The sequence below is a fragment of the Ixodes scapularis genome, unplaced genomic scaffold, assembly GCF_016920785.2.
Source record: "Ixodes scapularis isolate PalLabHiFi unplaced genomic scaffold, ASM1692078v2 PGA_scaffold8__174_contigs__length_109621045, whole genome shotgun sequence".
In the NCBI taxonomy this organism is placed as follows: domain Eukaryota; kingdom Metazoa; phylum Arthropoda; class Arachnida; order Ixodida; family Ixodidae; genus Ixodes; species Ixodes scapularis.
Genome location: NW_024609883.1, coordinates 12,088,923 through 12,105,531, shown reverse-complemented (window position 1 = coordinate 12,105,531; position 16,609 = coordinate 12,088,923). Strand labels below are relative to the sequence as shown.

General features: G+C 45.1%; 1 pseudogene; it reads left to right on the top strand.

Moving 5' to 3' along the window:
• Positions 1-9,950: 9,950 nt before the first annotated feature.
• On the top strand, positions 9,951-12,341 carry LOC120837852 (annotated as a pseudogene).
• Positions 12,342-16,609: the final 4,268 nt, after the last annotated feature.

Below are 16,609 nucleotides of genomic sequence, written 5' to 3'. Positions count from 1 at the left end.
ACTGAATTATTGAGATTATTTGATTAAACAGCGAGGTTTAATCTTGAAATGTGTTTATTGTGCCTAATGTTTTTTTTTGGTGCTTTTATGGGAACTCGTATTAATGCGTGTATATTTATTTTACCTTGTTCGTGTAATTATTGTATGAAACTTATCCATGCAGGCCCCCCCCCCTTATGTAATGCTCTCATGAGGGCCTTTAAGGGTATATGAATAAGTAAATAAATAAAAAAGTTTGGTCTTGGTGGACGCACGCGGTCCGGGTTTCAAGGGTTAGTTGCCCAACTGAGTGTTCTAATGACGTTGCCCAGAGGTAACCATTAAGACGAGAAATATGTCGACGGACACTGTTTTACAAATTTTACCACATAATCCAACACTTAGGAACACATTGTTTCCATCTCCCCTTTCATTTTTTTTCCAAGACGAGACATTACCTGCAACAATCAGGCCTTCTTCGCGTCCACTGTGCAAACTCTTTGATACCCTTAACAATAACAGAAGGAATTTCTTTGCCCGACCACATAGTCACTGCTAACAATATTTGGAATCAATGGTTCTAACAATACCACTCAAGGAATAAGATGTCCCTTGTTAATTTTTGTATGTATAACTTTTGCTAAAGGGAGATATTGCCTCAGACTAAAAAAAATTCAGGAAAAAAGTTTTTTATTAGAAAAGATTATGTTTATGTTTATTAACTTCAAAAGAGTGGTTTCAGAAACTTTTATTCATAAACATGCAGGATTTATCTCACAATAAATTATTTTCGACATATCCGAGTGAACGGGAAACAAGTTTTTTGCGCATTTTATTTAGCACGGCGTAATGCTCGTTTAACATTACCAGAACATCTCACCGCCCTCATTTGTAAGTGCTATTTATTCTAGGTTTAGCCCGTAGAAGTTTTTCAAGTTTAAAAGTATCAATGGACAGGAGAAGCCTATACATCCAAACAAAAAATCCAGAAAATTTGATGAGAGCAATCTTATTGGTTGAGACTCGAAACAGGGTTTATCATTGGTCCTGCCCGGTGAAGTGATATTCTGTTATCTTTGGTTACACCCTTTCACAGTATGTTCGACTTCAGATCCTATTCCTGCTCTGCTGCTCTTCCTTAGTATGTTTGCCTCTTAGCTCTTGCCAGTTTATCTGTCAAGGAGTGCCTGTTACAAAAGTTAGCTCGCCTGCAAGTGACACAAACTGGTAGCTATCGCCAGGGGAACAACAAAGCCTCAAAGAGGAAGGTGCTAATAATGCTCCAGGTGAATTTTGCCTGCCCCAAAGCCATATAAAAGAAAAAAACCTAAAGTTGAAACTCGAAATGAATTTTTCTCAGTTTCACTTTTTCGCAGGAAATATGGTATTAGGAAATGTATCATTTGACATATTGAAAGGGTGAAGATTTCATTCAGGGGGTCCTGGACTGAAATTTCTGAGGGACACGTTAAGGTACTCATATTCTGAAAAAGCTAAATTCATGACGAAACTGAATACTTTAAAACAGAAATTTGTTAAAATCGCTTGCTTCTTTTGTGTGTTATTGTTTTTCTCTGAAATTGCATTTTCTACAATTAATGTCTACCTTAACTTGCACTATGGGTATTTTTCTTCACATTAAACCAAACATTTTGTGGGATGCAATATTTTTAAATACATTTCCTAATAAAGTGACTTTTTTTCTGGAGTTTGTTAAGCATAGTATGGGGGGGGGGGTGTGTGAGGTAGAACTGGCCTATAAGACGTAAACTTTAGATGTCATCAAACCTAATGGGGTTCGATTCACCCTAAAAGTTTGAATCAATTTGAGAGAATGGTTCAAAAGTTGACCCTCCTAGGCCATGTCTCCCCTTATTTTTTTATCTGTGTATACCATTCTTGAGTGTATGAGTTGTAAGGAGACCGAAGAAGACGAGGAGTGCAGTACGAGGAGAAGAGAAGGAAGAAGATATAAAATCCAAAAGATGGTGACCATTATTTTATAATGTGGCTCCCGAGTTTTAATGTTTTGGAACACTACAAAACGGCACAGCCGACTGGATTGTAGTAAGTTGAAGGGGTGACCTTCGAAGTTGAAAGCGGCGACAGGGGAGTTATACAGTCCATGAAATGTCAGCTCCGTTGAAGAGCCTATGGCGTTACCGCTAGCGGTAAGCACCAGCACCTTTATTCAATATCTAGTTGACAAGCCATGCCGAAGCCTTGAACATGTTTTTAGAAAAAGTCAAGGTCAAGATAAACATGGAACTGTCAGATTATCAGAAGTTCATCTTGGAAACTACTTGACCGAAGCCAACAAACCTGCAGTCTGAAGATGCAGGCCTTCTACTTGCAAGGATGCTTGGATTACAACAACAGATGGTCCATCAATTCAAACTACTTCAGACAATTGCTTTGACATTGCAAGCGGTGAACAAGCCACGTTTTGAGATGGTGAAGCCCGACATCTTTAATGGAGCTTTTAGCAACCCAGAATGCTGGATTAATTTCTATGAGTATGCTTGGGGGCATAACAACTGGCAGACAGTTCACGACAAAGTTAAGAACTTTTGTCTCTTTCTTGATGGCATGGCCAAAAAGTACTACGAGCTGCGCGTGCTTTTGCATGAGCATGAGTCATGGCAGGAATGACGAGACAATTTTCCTTCCTCTTGGTCAGAAGCTACAAGCATGGCAACGAGCTATAGCCTACAAGTACAAAGAGGGGACTGCAATGCCATACATTTTTGAGCAGAGGATACTTGTGCAGCTTTCAGATTCAAAGCTACCAGATTCTTCACTGGTTCCTTTAATCGTTCATGAGATGACGAAGGACCAGATGTGTGCATACATCTTGGCGTAACTGCCAAGATGTATGCAACAACTGTCTGAATTAGCCAACACACACAAGCGGTGGAAAGTTTTTAACTGCTCAGTTCCACCGAAGCCCAGCGTGCCGACACACAAAAGCACTGGAAGCTCTGTCACCAGGTCCACTGGACCATTTGGATGAAGTACTGCCCCCAATGATTGGATACAAAAGTAGACCACTCCCAACACCGTCAACATGGCCCAAGAGGGCAACGTCGAAGAGGCCAGGGGGAAGATTGCAATGCAAAAAACTAATAAAAGAGGGTTTCGGTATCTGACCAATGACGCCAAGGGAGACTGTTTCTTTGAACAATCTTAACCTTTATATCTTGGCCAACGTAAATAGAAACAAGCTTGTAGCTTTAGTCGACAGTCGAGCAACTGTCACTGTAATTAACGTGGACCATGTCAAGGACGCCAAGATATCTAATGAACACATTGAGGTGAAGGGCTACAATGATGAAAAGCTGGTGTACTGAAAATGGGCAGAAATTATCATCCATCAAAAAAACCACGCCAAAGTCAATGCACTGATGATGCAGAATGTTGCCTATTGGTATTTGGTATTTATTGCATGCCCAAAACACCGTGAAGGCTATCAACTCCTGTTGCCTTGACCACTCATTGAGCAGCTTGGTTTGAACATCTACTGGACTGGAGAGGTCAGCATTGACAAAGCACAAGTCTTCAGAGATACACAGCCGACTCCAAAAAGAGCTCTCCGAAAACACAAATCAGCAAAGGACGTCACACAGATGTACCGGGAACTCGAATGTCTCGGAGATTTTCCAGAAATGACTACAGCAATCGAGGTACCTTTTAAGCTAAGTTGTCATAATGGTTGTCGTGAAGAAACCCTAAAACATGTCAAGAGGGAGGAAGGTGTGGCCAAAGTCGGAGCTGCAGAAGATGCTAGACGCGAAAAAAAATAACCCATCTACTTCAAGTTTCACATCACCAATACTGTTGTTCCGAAAGAGGATGGGTCGTTTCATCTGTACAGGGATTACAGGATTATCAGCTAACAAACATCTATTTTCGTCTCCTATGCCACGAATTGAAGCCATCATCGACGAGACTGGTGACTGTAAGGTGTTTTTGCACATCGACTTATGCAAAGGCTTCTGGCAAGTCTCATTACAGGAAGAATACAAGTACACATCTTTTGTGACTCCATTCGACATATACGAGCGGAAAACAAACAGCGCAAGGACAAGGACAGAGTAGAAGGCGGTAGACACACACAGCGCTGACTTACAACTGAGCTTTATTGGCACTGACAACATGTATAAATACACAATTTGCCCTGCCCAAAAGCCAAGAAAAGAAACACAAGAGGAGGACTACACGTGTTCCTAGAGTCATCTGCAGGCGCCGTTGCTCTCCGATCTGAGTAGAAAAATACACTCCTTTTCCGTCAAGGCAAGTGACGGGGCACTAACACACTCAGAGCCCGATTGTCCAATGGCGCGGGCTTCTATAATCTCACGTGTCAGTTTATCTTTTTGTTTACTGATGACCGTGCATCGTTCAAAAAACGGAGTACATCCGCAATCGCGGCAATGCACCCCAAGGTGCCCCGACACAACCTGAGACACATTATATCGATGCTCTCTTAAACGCTCATTAAGACAACGTCCCGTCTGCCCTATGTATCTCCGGCCACAGGACAGGGGAATAGAGTAGACAACACCCGCAACGCATGCAACAAACTGGCTTTGGTGTTTCTTGGCGCACACCTGTCTCTCTATTACATGAGAGTTCACTCTTTTGCACATCATAGATAGCTTGTCTGGAGCCGAAAAGACCACGTGAACACCAGCTCGGCGTCCCACTTTTTTCAGATTATGGGATATTTTGTGTAGGTACGGTAGTACTGTGATGTTCCTGTTTTTCCTGTTATCTTGTTCAGCATTCTCAATCCGTCTTCTCTTTAGTAGAGTTTCTGCGACTGCCGTTAAGAGGCGCAACGGGTAGCCCGCGGCCGTGAGCCTCGCTACTTGATTCTTAAAGCTATCCTTGACTAAGTGAAAGCATGATTTATTAAGGGCGTTTTTAAAGCAAATGTTGATGATTCCCCTTTTTACCAGTTTAGAGTGGGCAGACGAAAATGACAGGAGGGGTTTATTACTCCTTGGCTCATAAAGCCAGCAGGTGTGTGTGGGGAGACACTGCAGCCTAAGGTCTAAAAATCTTATGGAACCGTTTACTGGTAATTCATGCGTGATAACCAGTGGTTCCAAGCATTTACTAAAAGTGGCCAAAACCTCAGAAATTTCGCCAGCAAAGTGGTCTGAGTCACAGTCAACAAGCACTAAGTAGTCATCTACAAACCTAAAAACCTTTTTTACCCTAGAGCCTTCAAGTCTATTAGATAAAATTCTGTCATAAAATGCAAGATAAATATTGCTCAATACGGGAGCTAAACAGGAACCGATGCATATGCCGTTTTTCTGAATGAAAGTCTCTCCATTCCAAGTTGTAAACGTCGACTTTAGATAAAAGGTTAAAAGCTCCAAGAAGTCTCTTACCCCCAGACCACATTCATTTTGAAACGCTACACACCCGTGGTTGTCAATACACTCTTCGACGCACATTAAAAGCTCCGTGTGTGGAATCGAGTAGTATAAGTCCTTAATGTCTACGGAACATGCTGAGAGGCATTGGTCAGGGCATTGTTTAGGGAAGTCTATTATCTGCTCCGAGTTTTTTACCTGAAAGGGGTCGTCAATAACTAAAATGTTCAATTTCGTTTGTAAAAACATGGCCACCGACTTCTGCCACGTTCCAAATTCCGATACTATAACGCGTAGCGGACAGTTGGCTTTGTGCGTTTTAGCTGAAAAAAACAGATCCAGATTCAGGCCTCTGCCCTTATCGACCGCTAGGGCTAGTTTATCTAAACTCAGCCGTTTGCAAAGTTTACGTGCTTCAATTTTTACTTTTGCTAGGGACACGTCATTCCTGCGTACAAAAGTGGCCTCTATAGCGTCTAAAGCTTTTGAGTTGAGCATGCCTTTGGGTAGTACTACAAAGCCCCCCTCCTTATCAGCAGGTAACAAGGACAGGGCGTTATCCTTTAGGTAAGCGACTGTGGACCGCACAGGGACCCTGCTACCAGACGGCCTGCACTGCAGCAATACGTCTACACCATCCGCAATGCACCTGTCCGCCTCAGACTCCGCAGCTCGTCCCGACACTTGCCTTACCAGAGACAACAACTCTGGGGGCGACTTTCTCGGCTCGACGGCGAACTTGGGGCCGTGGCTCAGTACTTGTTCCACTTGTTTTGGAAGGCGGACGTCACCCCGTCACTTGCCTTGCCCCGTCACTTGCCTTGTCACTTGCCCCGTCACTTGCCTTGACGGAAAAGGAGTGTATTTTTCTACTCAGATCGGAGAGCAACGGCGCCTGCAGATGACTCTAGGAACACGTGTAGTCCTCCTCTTGTGTTTCTTTTCTTGGCTTTTGGGCAGGGCAAATTGTGTATTTATACATGTTGTCAGTGCCAATAAAGCTCAGTTGTAAGTCAGCGCTGTGTGTGTCTACCGCCTTCTACTCTGTCCTTGTCCTTGCGCTGTTTGTTTTCCGCTAATATGAATGACCAACTAGCCCAATCGTCAACACTACTGACATATACGAGTACAGCCGGCTGTAGTTCGCGTGGAAAGATTCTCCAGTCCTGTTTCAGAAAATGATGAATCGGGTCTTGAAGCACTTCATAGGAGTGTTCTCCAGTGTCTACATTGACGACGTTATCGTCTGGCTGAGGACCGCCAAAGAACACATCGAACAGCTCACAAGTGTTCTTAAAGCTTTGGCTGCGTATTTAAAAATTTATGCTAAGGAAAGCGAGTCAAGGTCATCTTCCTGGGTCGTACGCTTGATGGCTTCACAAAGACGACGAAGCAGGAATCCGTCGATTGCATATCCATGTTTGTGAGGCCATATAACATTCATTCTCTGCGAGGTTTCCTCAGCTTGGCTGGTCGATTTAGGGCGTTCATAAAGGGCTGTTTTAGAGAAAAAAAAATGCCTCATGGGACTCGCGAAGATAGAAATACCATTTGAATGGACTAACCAGTGCAAGATTGCATACCAATATCTGATCACCGGTAATTCCAGTAATCCTGTGCTGACCCTGCCAGGTATCAAATTACCATTTAAACTGAATACCGACGTCTCGCACTACGTAACAGGAGCTGTGCTGTATCATAGACACCACTCTACTCCTGAATCAACAAATCAAGGTTATCGGATACTACTCTTTCACCTTCTCGGAAACACAGATCAACTACACACCCACTGAGAAAAAAGCACTGGCTTTGTTGATGGCGATTTAATATTTTCATACTTACCTCGATGAAAAGAATTACAATGTTTACACCGACCATCAAGTGCTGACCTACCTTCTTGGTTTGATGGAAGCAAAAGTGAAGCTGGCGAGATGGATCAACAAACTGCGACAGTTTGAGTTTTAAGTAAACCATCGTCCTGGAAGCATTCTGGCTGACGCAAATGCATTGTCCCGGCTGGCTGTAGACTTCCTATTCGAGGAGGCTAATCTTCAAAAGGTATCTGAAGGAACAGAAGATCTCCAATTTGAAGACGGTTAATACACCATTCCTGGCACGCTCGTCCATAAAGTGCTGCAGCTGTATCAAGATACTGCAGATGCAGGCATACATTATGGTTTTTGGTGCACTTACAACAAACTGGTACAAAGGTTCAGATGGAACCACATGAAGGAGGACATCTGGAAGTATGTTACAACTTGCTACCAATACCAACTCCATCAAGCCGAGTACCGTCCGCGAACTAACGAAATGGTTCTTCCAAAACACCCCGGAAAACCCTTCAAGACTGTTCATCTGGATTTCGCTGATATAAAAGAGCCCACGCATTCAGAAAACTCAAGCACATTTGATCTGCATCGACCAGGGCACACGAAGGGTCGCCGCCCGTCCTGGAAAGGAAGATGCAAATAGCGTAATACGTCTTTTGGAGTGGGATGTATTAAAAATGGGAGGACCGTCATTTTTGACAACGGACCTACCTGCCTTTGTAAGCGAACGCCTCTGGGACTGTGGTCTACGGCGCAGAATCACCTTGCAACGGTCATCTTCATACCATCCAGCAGCTAATGGCATGGCAAAGAGGGTCATCCAAGACTTCCAACAATATGCAATGATGTGTCCAACCTTCAAAGGCGTATGGAAACGTTGCCTCACGGTAGAATTGGCTCATCACAACGTTCGCGTACTGCCGCTCCTGGGTGCAATCCATATTATGCTGTCTTTGAAGACGCTCCTAAATTGCCAGGGGACCAGCAGCTGGGAATTTCGGAGAAACTGGAGCTGAGGGAACGAAGGAAAACAGCAGACAAAAGGTTCAAGTATCGAGGCAGCATGAAGAAGAACTTCAGGGCTCGCCACGGCAGCCAGATACCCAACGTGCAGCTGAATGACTTGGTCTTAGTTCGTAAAGGCCTCCTAGGGACAAACTCCAACCTCCTTGGCCCTTTCGCGTTGTGAAGATGTCCAGCCAGCAAGGCATTTTGAAGACCATTGGATGTCGAAATAGTGATGCCAACTCAAGTTTGCCACAATCGGCAATATTTTACTTTATCATCCCAGGAGGTACGAGTCTCAAAGTGTGAAAGTGTAAGGAGACCGAAGAAGACAAGGACTGAAGTATGAGAAGAAGGGAAGGAAGTGGATGTAAAATAAAACCAAAAGATGGTGACCATTCTTTTATAATGTAGCTCCTGAGTTCTTATGTCTTAGAACACTACCTACATGACGTTTCTTGTTCTTGAGTGTAATGGTCACTTATTTGCTATCGCAAATATCAGCAGCCTATCCCTTGTGTAATGCCCAGTTGCAGTGATGTGATTGCTGCACCGATTACGCCAAACTGCGCCAAGGGACTAACCCTGCTACATCCTGCTATATTTCGCCAAAATAAGAGTAATCTGCGCCAAGCCTGCGCCAAAGGACCAATTTTGGTGGCTTTTTGAAACCGAAACTAAACTGAGTACCATAATTGAGCATGCAGGAGCTAAGTGGCGCAAGCGGCCGCCCGACACAAAGTACCCAGAATCAATGGTCCATTCGGTCTTGCATGATTTTTCCGGCCGTCTCTCGTTTGTCGCGCTCGTAAATCTCGTCTCGCGTCTTTTTAAATTTTTTTTTCAAAGATAGACGCGGGCATGTGTGGATGCTGCGACAGTAGCGTACCGGGTACCAGGCCAGCCATGCCGTCATACTGTGAAACGAAACCACGTTTTTGCGCGGTGGGAGTTACTTTGTGAGCTGAAGCACCCGCTCCTCAAAACAACGGCCGTTGGAAACCTATTTTGTGTCTGCCTGCCAGTCACCGTAGTGGCGCAACGTAGGGTGTTGCCATCCCCACGTCGCTGCAGATGTGGCGCTTTCTAAACTGAAATTTAAGGACTGCCGCATGTTCGTGCACGTTCATCGAAATTCTTGTGCATTTTTAAATCGTACGCTACTACAAAAATCCCTTTTTAACTCAGTTTGCTCTGTCGAAGTATTAATTACCTAGGTTTCTCTTGGTGGGTTTTTTTTTCGAGAGGGACCCCGATACGTAAAAACTCTCCCACGGAAGAAGGTGGGTGGAGAGAAGTGATCTAAAGCAAAGAAGGCAATGTATGCACGCTGAACTCGCAGAGCGTGACTGTTTGTCTCGAGTTCAGTCGTTGCACAAAGCGCTCCAAGAGCTTTTTGACCCTTAAGGGCTGTTTATACTCCGACGTCGACGAACGTGACGTGCGCCGGCGTTCGTCGTCAACAACGACACGACGCGCTGCGCTGAAAAGGTTGCGGTCAACGGCATTTATACTCCATCGCGGTCCAGCGCGCTCCGACGCGCACTTCGCGTTGCGCCTGCATGTCGCCATGACAACCGCGACATAAGCTGATGGTTTATTTCCGTTTCCGTTTGCATTCTGTCCTGACTTGTTCAGACGGGAGGAACCATGGAGAGCCGATTCGCGATGTATCTAGATCAACAAAAAAAAGAAAAAAATTGCAGCGGTGCTTTTATGGCGCCGAATACGGCGCCAGAGAACACGCACGATGTACGTGCGAGACATATTTGATAAGCGCACAGTGTTTGGAAAATTTTACCATCTAGTGCAGGAGCTGCGCGAGTCCGACCCAGAATACCACTTCCAATATTTCAGGTAAGGCGACGGTCGATAGTCATGTCGCTTATCATAGTGAATCAATTCTGTCGTTTCCTTTTCTGCAGGATGACGAAGGCTTCATTCGACGAGCTGCTCGGACTCGTCCACGACCGTCTTGTACACTCGCCCACACATCGCTCTCCCATCTTGCCCGCTGAGCGGCTGGCCATCACACTGAGGTATGTACAACTAGAGTGCCTTCATGTGCACTTTGCTTGGGGTGATGACATTTTACCATTTTGTTTCGAACGCTTATTTTTTATTTTTTGTTCTGAAAGCGTGAAAGAGCGTGTCCCTGCACGCGCTCCTGGCGTGACTATGCTAAGGCAACATTTTGTTTCTTGCGATTTCTTTGTATTTTCCCTGTGAGCGCGTGCTGTCGGCATCGGGCACTACAAACGGTGGCATCCCCCAAAACAGAAGTACATTGAGGCACTCTATGTACTACATATTTGATATACACTTCATTTTCGCGGATGCTTGACTGATTAGGTTATGCTTCTACGCGGTGTACTACCGCCGTACACAGGCCCAACTCGTATTAAAATACCTCAAACCGGGAACTTATGCGCTCTCATCTACTCCGATATTTTAATTGAGAGGCCCAATCTCGACAGTGCGTTTCAAAATAAAGTTTGGGCTCTTAAATCGCCAGCAAAAATCAGGGACGCGACGTTTCAAGTAGAAACTTACCTCAAATGCTTCCTTTACTGGTTGGATGTACCGCACGCATTCAAATTTTAAGTCTGAACTCCTAGAACGAAAAAAAAGCCTAAAATGGGAAAGTTTTCTTTTTAATTTTTTCGTACTTTAAATAGAGACTTGAATTTGTAATATGTAAAGGGGACTATTCGAGGTAAGTTTCAACTTGATAGGTTCAGTTGCTGATGTTTGACGGGCAATTAGTACTACCTTGTAACTTTATTTTGAGACACTCATAAATAAGCGGATCAACGTATCATTGTAACACTTACTATATCAAACACATATTTTACTAAATAGAAAGGCTGACCCATTTGACAACATTGTCATTCTTTTTTTCTATTTTTTGCTCTTTAAATTGAGACTGAAATTTTCAATGAGTAAATCAGCACAGTAAAACTCATATTCGAGATGAATTTCCACTTCATGCGCCAATCCCTTGATTTTTGCGGGCGGTTTTAGAGTAGAAACTATTTTAAAACACCGTAGAGCGTCAGTCAAACACATTTAGTACATATTTACATATTGCGTGTATAGCAATATAAGTCTGACGGAGCACTCTCGTAGGTCGTTCTTAGTCACAAACAGTGGAAATGACTGACTAGACAGTTGCTCTGAGTTAGGTACTAAGTCTCACAATTTTGTTTTTCACATTTCTAGGTTCCTTGCTTCACGAGGATCTCTGGGCCATGTGGCCATAAGTAACCTGATGCATAAAGCAACATTATCGGGGATCCTCCAGGAAACGCTGCCAGCCATCGGGGACTGCCTCTCCCCGTTAGTGCTGCAGCCACCCCACATCACAACAGTGGGAAGAGATCCGGAGGGAGTTCTGTGTCAAGTGGAACTTTCCTAACGCCATTGGATCAATAGATGGCAAGCACTTTGCGATCAGGTGCCCATCAAACTCTGGCTCAATATTTCACAACTACAAGAAATTCTAGTCGATGGTGCTGCTGGCTGTTGTTGACGCCCACTACAGGTTTCGACTGGTGGACATTGGGGCTGCCGGACACCAGTCCGATGGCGGTGTGTTAAGAGAGTCTAACCTCAGAAAGGCGTTAGCTGCCAACACCCTCCAGATCCCTGTAATCGCACAGCCTGCACCACCTCTGTGCCTCCTGGGGGATGAAGCCTTCCCGTTGAAAACGTACCTCATGCGCCCTTTCCCCGGAAGAGGCTTGGACTACCGAAAAAAGGTCTTCAACTACAGGCTCTCCCGGGGCAGGAGTACAGTAGAAAACGCCTTCGGAATACTTGTGTCTCGCTGGCGGGCGTTTCTGGCTCCCATGCATGGCACTGTTGAGCACTGTGAAAACATGATGAAGCGGGAGTCTGCCTCCACAACTTCCTGACACGGGATGAAGCCTACTGCCCTCCTGGATATGCTGACAGTGAAAGGAGGGGTGCCCGTGTGGATGGTCAGTGGCGAGCTGACATTTTGAATGTTGGTGTCAACAGGAGCCCAGGTGGCAACAGCAACCCAGCAGCAATCAGCATCAGGGACCAGCTGGCAGACCACTTCATCTCCCCTAGGGGAGCCATCCCGTGGCAACACGACATAGTGACGAGGGAGTAGACGACGACACAAGGTTGTTATCAATGCTGTTCAATTTTTTTCTTTCCTTGCAAATAAATTGTATATATATTCTCTGCTCTGCTTGCTTAACAGGGTTGACCGGCAAAATATATTTCGCAATCCCTCGTTGTTTTCACCTTCAAAGAGCTTACCTGCCTACCTTGGTGAATTTTGTTGTACAGGGGAGAGCGAGGTAATTGGCACAAGCGAGGAATATTGGCCATCCATGTTTTTCGCTTGCCACTGAGATACAAGCACGCATACCAAATGATTGGCTGCTTATTAAGTGAACCCGCAGGAATGTAGTAGTGGCTCACTTGGAAAATAGGACAGCTTGCGTATTAATTACAAAAGTCGGGTTTAATCTTTTCATTTACACCACAAAGGAGTAAATTAACATTCCAGATGTACTTTCGATAAGCCTGCTTTTCTACTTGCATTTCTCTCGGAAATATAAACAGGTTTCGAGCAATGCGTTCCACCCACGAAGCGAATGTAATGGGTAGAAAGAATGTTTGATTAACGGTATTAGCGCAGGCTGTGTGTCTGAGTAGCAGATGGTGCTATTATGCGCACTAGACATTTTGCTAATTTACACAAGCACCAAAGATCATGCCGGGTTTGCAGGTACACTCGCTGCGCAAGCTATCGTCCACATTCGTGTGTGCCTACATTCCAAGCCACTTCCTTGACGCTTGGGGTAAATTTGAAAAATGTCTGTAGGTGTTCTTTCAAGCTATTTTATGTGATAGGAATCCCTGCAGCTTGCCTCCAAGAACTAATTCTGAAGTATTGAACTACAGAGTTAATAATATTCAGATTAACATAGACTGCTTCACAGATTATGTTTTTTTTTTTTTTTTCTAACAATGTAGTAGAATTGCATAAACAGAGATTGCTCTTCGAAAATGTAGTTCATATTAACAGAATGTGTATATTATCAAAACGTGAGTGGACACGTGTGCCTTCAGATGCACAAAGGTCGGGGGCGTTTTATTTCTGCTGAAATTTACATTCATACTCACACACAATCTGCATTACACAAGCCCTGAATTGGGCACTGGTGACCTCGTCCCAGCGATCTAGAGATTGTGCTAAAAAGAGTAGGCAAACGCCTCGTTCTGTGTCATTTTAGTCCTTAAATGATCAAACGTTCTCTCTCCATTGTGTCAGCCTCCCTTCTGCGTGCAGAATGGGGGGGTCCTGGGCACCTTTGTGACTGGCCCGATGACCTCCTCGAGGTGCTTGATGTTGATTCACCCGAGGTGGACGGCGTGGCTGGGACAGGAGCCTCGGTGCTGCACTGCAGCTCTTCTTGGGCAGGCTCGAAGTCAGTGGGAATGGTCGAGTCGTCAGGAGAAGATTCCACCATTTCCATTAATAGACACTGTGCTGTGTCGCCCACAGGTGGTGCCTTTACGTTGGTGGTTGCCCTGCAAGTGGGATTAACATATGGGAGAGAAATTTAGTTAGACAGCAAATGAGGACTCATATTTTGTTTACATACTTCCTGGGTCGGATATGTTTCTCGTAAAACGACATCATTTCCAGGAAGGCCCATTGTTTTTTCCGGACGAAGCCACTGCCACTCCTTGTGGCAGCTTCGATGGCGCGGACCTCCCGAACATACCTGTCGCGTACACGCTTCCACTCTTTTTGTGCGTCCTCACCTGAAAAAAATATGTCGAATTCAGTTCTCCCAAATGCAGACGTGATACAAAATAAAATGCTGAACAAGTTTCCATGTCAGTTAAGCTACTGCTTGCACTGCTTTTCTGTTTGAAGTCCTAAATAACTAGAGCGCCTCAATGTCTTTCTGTTTGGATGATGCCATCGTTTGTAGTACCCGATGGCGACAGCACGCGCCCACAGGGAAAATACAAAGAAATTGCAGGAAGCAAAATGTCGCCGTAGCTACACCGTGGCCGTAGCACAGTCAGCGCCACGCGCGTGTGCAGGGACACGCTCTTTCACGCGCTTCAACACACACACACAGACACAAAAAAAAAAAAGCGTTCGAAACAAAATGGCCAGATGTCGTCACCCCAAGCAAAGCGCACATGAAATCACCCTAGTCAACTTACCGGACTTCATGCCGCAGGCAATGCGCACGGCCTCCCAGGCATTCTTTTTTCGCTTGGAATCCCTGTACTCTAGAGAACCGATGTCATAAAGACACTCGCGCTCTCTCACCGCTTCAATGAGCCGCTCAACCTCGTCCGTCGTCAGATCGCTCGGTTCGCACTCCGCGGCACCTCCGTTCGCCTTTTTTCTTTCCAACTGACGCTCGCGCGAGGAATTCTGGGTGACGACCGTCGTCCGCCGACGCCGAGATTCGAGCAGCGCCTACCTCGACGTGAGCTTCGCCGGCGCGCGCCGAGGCGCGTTACGTTGCGAGGCGGTCCACTTGTGTTCGGAGTATAAACTCTCCTTTCGCAGCTACGTCACGCAACGCGCTCGGGAGCGCGCGCCCGTCGACGTTACGTTGGAGTATAAAGAGCCCGCCTCGACGTTAGCTTCGCTGGCGCGCGCCGGGGCGCGTTACGTTGCGAGGCGTTCCACCTGCCGTCAGAGTATAAACTGTCCTTTCGTAGCAACGCCAGGCAACGCGGTTGGGCGCGCCCGCCCGTCGACGTTACGTTGGAGTATAAACAGCCCTTTACTTGCGATGTCTTGCATCGATGCGCTCAGGTTCTCTTTTTTTGTGTGTGTTTAGAATGTACCTTGTTTGCCTGCCTATCAAGCACGTGCCGCTGGACGTTTTTGTTGTATCCTGGACAGTTACATTTTGCATACAGTTTTGGGAACCAGTTGGCACTGAAGCGGAGTAGCATGGTTTCGGTCGAATAGCTATCTCCACTCACGCGACGAAGCACGTGCAACTGCAAGCCTGCCGAAGTTGCCCTCAGGTGCATGCGAATATGATTGCACGACAGAGGCACCTGCTGGGACGCTTGCAATCCATTGTTTTACGTTTGCTTACTTTTGACGAAAATCGGGCACGTCGGGAACCAGTGAAACTGCGGCAAGCGGTTTTTCGAAATCGCTCGGCAACGCCTACAGCATTGTACACTTATGGGATGTCTCAATGTCTCTTTGGAGACATTGAAAGTTGACATTCATTTCTAGCCGAAGGCAAAGCGAGGCTTGGAGCAGCCTTTCAGAAAGTTTCGAAAAGCGAAAAGAAAATCATGTGCTAAGACTCGTAATGAACCTTTGTCTTGTGTACAATTTCGCATTGCTCTGCAGTAGTTAAATCAGTTGGAGACTGCTTTTATTCGTTATATTATATAACTAGTTAACCTACTGCTGTGATATTTACTACTAAGCTGATCATTTTCAAATAAATTTTATTATGTGCAGTTTGGTTCTTATTTATCTCCAGCGGTTACATATATCTGTATAATTTACCTGAAGCACTGCAAAATGTGTGATGTCATTGGCATTTCAGTTACACGTTGAAAGACTCCCAGGTGGTCCAGCTTGACCATAGTTTGCTTATTGCGGCGAGCAAAGTGCCCTTCGTTTGTCCAGCACTTAAAACAAATATTTTTATTTTTCTAAGAATACCTGCTCCAAAAGTCACTTCTGCTGCTCCAAAACACTGTTTTGGCTGCTCCAAAAGCCACGTTTGCTGCTCCAAAACACTATCTTGGCTGCTGCAAAGGCCACTTTTGCTGCTCCAAAACACTGTTTTGGCTGCTCCCGAAAGTTGCTCCAGAACGGGTTAGGCCAATCACATCACCGCAGTTGTGAAACCTTCAAGGTAATAGTGAAAAAAGATGTTATGTAAGGCCTGTTTACACATACAACCACAGCTCTACATCAGGGCTATTAGTCAAGAGCTGGTAATAATGCTGATCTTGTTTATGCAGTGCTGACATTGTGCTTTGTGTCCTACACCAGTGATACAGTGGTGAATTAGTGCTAAATTAAGTTCATCAGCTCTGTGCTGTACATGTGTACCAGCCTCTAAAAAAAAAATTTTTGTTCATGTTAAATTTTTTTTTACCTGCGTGTTGTCCCTCCTACATTTTCTTTTTTGAGGTTTTTTTTTTTAAGTTAAAAAATAAAAATGTGCGAGGAAAGGCGGTCACTCTTTGCAGAGAAGCACTGGTGTATGCGTGGTAAGACGCGATTACACGACCGGGGGCTTCTACTTTTTTGTGTCTTGTACGTTTTGAGTTTCCTTTGCCCGAAGTATGTTTTCCACTCTTTTCGTGCCAGACAAGAACACACTTTCCCAAGGCAATTCATGCCCCTACATT